Consider the following 4,013-nt stretch of genomic DNA (forward strand, 5'->3'; position numbering starts at 1 on the left):
GACTCCTGCAGAAAATGAAGAAGTTAAGAAACAGGTGCAAAAATTGCTTGACAAGGGGTTGATCAAAGAAAGCCTGAGTCCTTGTGCAGTGCCAACAGTGTTGAGCCCGAAGAAAGATGGAGGCTGGAGAATGTGTACAGATTCAAGAGCCATCAATAAGATTACAATCAGGTATAGATTTTCGTTACCTAGAATTGAAGATTTAATGGATTGCTTGTCTGGCGCAAAATATTTTTCAAAGTTAGATCTTAAAAGTGGCTGTCATCAGACAAGGATAAGAGAAGGGGATGAATGGAAAAGCGCTTTTAAGACCAATGAAGGATTATATGAGTGGAGAGTGATGCCTTTTGGGTTGTCCAATGCACCAAGTACATTCATGAGGCTTATGAATGAAGTTCTTAAAGAATTCATTGGTAAATTTGTAATAGTATATCTTGACGATATATTAGTCTATAGAAGGTCCAAGGAGGAGCACTTGAGGCATTTACATTATGTCTTACAGAAGCTACAGCAAGAAAAATTATTGTTGAATCTGAAGAAATGTTTATTCATGAAAGAGGAGCTGGTGTACTTGGCATTTGTTATCTTAGCTGAAGGATTAAAGATGGATCCAGAAAATATCAAAGAAATTGTGGAGTGGCGTTCACCCAAGAGTATTTTTGAGGTAAGGAGTTTTCATGGTCTTGCTAGTTTTTACAGAAAATTCATTAAGAATTTTAGTAAGATTAATGCACCTATTATTGAGACCATAAAGAAGGATAAACAACCATTTAAGTGGACTGCTAAAGCAGAGAGAAATTTTCAGCTGTTAAAGAGGAAAATAACTAAAAAGCCTGTTTTGGTTCTTCCTGATTTTAACAAAACTTTTCAAGTTAAGTGTGATGCCAGCACAGAAGCAATTGGAGGGGTTTTAAGCCAAGAAGATAGACCAATAGCTTATTTCATTGAAAAGCTAAATGATGCCAGAAGGAAGTATTCTTCTTATGATAAGGAGTTTTATGCAGTTGTGCAGGCACTAAAGAAGTGGAGGCATTATTTAATGTCGAAGGAATTTATCCTTTATTCAGATAACCATGCATTGCAGTTTATAATGCAGCAGCCAAAACTCAGCCAGAGACATGGTAAATGGGTAGAGTATCTTCAAGGCTTTTATTTTGTGTTGAAGCATATAACTGGACAATCAAAAAAATTCGTCGGTGCCTTAAGTAGGAGAAGTGTATTGCTGCAATAAAGTCAAATCCAAGTGTTGGGTTTTGATTTTCTTAAATAATTATATGAGACCGATTCAGATTTTAAAGAGGCATTTGAGGCCTATAAGAATCCTATTTTGGCGGACAGGAGCAAGTGGCTGGATTATTTTATACAAGAGGGACTATTATTTAAAAAAAATCAGTTGTGCATACCCAACTGTTCAATGAGAGAGAATTTAATCAAAGAGAATCATAGTGGAGGACTTGCAGGACATTTTGGTAGAGAGAAAACCTTTGAACAGTTCAACATATTTTACTTCTGGCCGAAAATGAAATCTAAAGTAGAGAAGTATGTAAGAAATTGTAAAGTTTGCCAGTATGCAAAAGGAAGGAGCCAGAACACAGGGTTGTATATTCCATTGCCAATTCCAGATAGGCCTTGGGATATGGTAAGTATGGATTTTGTGCTAGGATTGCCAAAGACTCAAAGAGGCTATGATTCAATTTTTGTGGTAGTGGACAGATTTTAAAAAATGGCACACTTTATTCCATGTTATAAAACTAGTGATGCTTCTCACATTGCTAACTTGTTTTTTAAAGAAATTGTAAGATTACATGGATTTCCCAAAAGTATCATTTCAAACAGGGATTCAAAATTCATTGGACATTTCTGGAGAACACTATGGAAGAAGCTGGGAACTAAATTAAATTTCAGTTCTACCTATCATCCACAAACTGATGGACAGACTGAAGTTGTAAATAGAAGTTTAGGCAATCTTTTAAGGAGCTTTACTGCAGAACATCCAAAGCAATGGGATCAAGTGTTACCACAAGTTGAATATGCATATAATGATTCACCCAACAGGAGCACAAGACAGAGCCCATTCCATATTGTTTATGGAATGCACCCAAGGGGAATATCTGAATTAAGGAATTTGGGAAAAGAAGAAATGAGAAGTGCAGAAGGTGAAGACTTTGCTTCAAGAATGCAGACGATACATGAACAGGTGAAACAACAGCTACAAGACAACAATATTCAATATAAAACTAGAGCAGACACGAGGAGAAGAGAAGTGAACTTTGAAGTTGGAGACTTGGTTTTAGCACACCTTTGAAAGGAGAGATTTCCAAAGGGAGAGTATAATAAGTTAAAATCCAAGAAAATTGGACCATGTAGAATACTGAGGAAATTCTCTGCAAATGCTTATGAAATTGAATTACCACCTGGTGTGGGAATATCACCAATTTTTAATGTTGCAGACTTGTACAAATATGAGAATGAAGCTGCAGATGATACAGCACAGGATCAAAAGACTCCGGAGATTGACTGGGTAAAACAGTTACCCACAGCCAAGGATTTACAGCCATAAAGAATTCTGGATAAGAAAGTGTATAAGAAGACAAGGGCATGAGAGTATTTCCAGTATCTGGTGAAATGGAAGGGACAGCCGATCGCTGAAGCTACTTGGGTTACAGAAGACATTCTACAGAAATTGGGCAAATCTGTAAATGAGCTCATGGACAGGAGCCCATGAAGAATTTTGTCCTCAGGAGTATCATGCAGGAGCATGTGACTCAGAGGGAAAAATATTCCAAATTATTCAAAAAAATCCAAAAAAAATATACAGGCAAGGGAGTGGGGTCCTTTAGCCTGCAATTTCTATGTTTTTTTTAGTTAAAAGATAGAATAGAATCTAGCAATAAAACATGATATTTATGCTCAGCTGTAACAAATCTTTTCAAGCTTTAAATCATTCTGTAAAGCATGCTTTTCTTTGTATCGGATAAGGACCGAGAAGGCCTATCCTTAGTTATAAATAAAGAGGCAGTGAAGCTCTCAAGGGGAGAGAAGAGAGGAGTGAGTGCCAAGCATTATTATTGAAACTTTTCTCTCGACGTTCTTAATCCAATGGGTTCTGGTAATATGTATGCATAATTTATCACTTTGTGTATTGACAGTGTGAAATTGTTTTACTGGTTCCGTTTGATACACCTGCTGTGTAAACTGGCATTTGGTCATTTTCCTTTTCGTTTATGTGTCCGCAGGACCTTAATTACATTTTATAAGTTTCACATATATTTCAGTTTACTTTAAAGATTCATACATAGAGCGGCACTGTAGCAGACGTCAACTACTATTCATATTAGTTCATAACCCATCAGGTCCGAACCAAATATTGCGTCGGAAGGAGAGGCCTTAACATTGCGAAAACTCCGATATCCCGGAGCCGATTTGTTATAGAGTTTGGTTTATAATCTTTTCGGGTCCGAAAGGAACCCTCGGCACAGTTAAGTTGGAGAGCTCCGAAATCCGGAGCCGAAATATAATATATCACAGTTAATTGGTTTCGGCGGGTCCGTAAGGTCCATTGTGTTAACAACCGCCGATGGAAATCGCCGAAAAGGCCAGACCCAAAATTCCTATAGAATGGCTCAGAAAGGGGTCGTCGGGTCTGTCAATTCGGAGGTGGAAGGGCTGTCAATTGTGGCGATCGCCGATAACTGGACCCAGCGAAGTTATTAAAGACTGCATATAAAATATCGGGTCCGCAAGCTTTGCTTTAGTGATCGCGATACATATCAGACCCGAATTCAATTTGGAGATAGTAGAATAAGGACATCGGGTCTGTGGCATATCTAGAATTGCTCCGTATAATCCGCCGATATACCAAAGGGATAGCGAGCGCCGATATAAGGAAGAGGGGAAATATAAAAGCGCGATTGTGTGTGTTAAAGTAATTCTTTAGAATTACTGCCTGATAGATTATATTATGTAAGGCCTCCATTTGCAAAGTGATCGCCGATAGTGTTGGGGGTATAACC

Source organism: Pinus tabuliformis, chromosome 4_2, assembly GCF_031772625.1.
Source record: "Pinus tabuliformis cultivar Carrire ecotype Pingquan chromosome 4_2, CPIR1, whole genome shotgun sequence".
Taxonomy (NCBI): Eukaryota; Viridiplantae; Streptophyta; class Pinopsida; order Pinales; family Pinaceae; genus Pinus; species Pinus tabuliformis.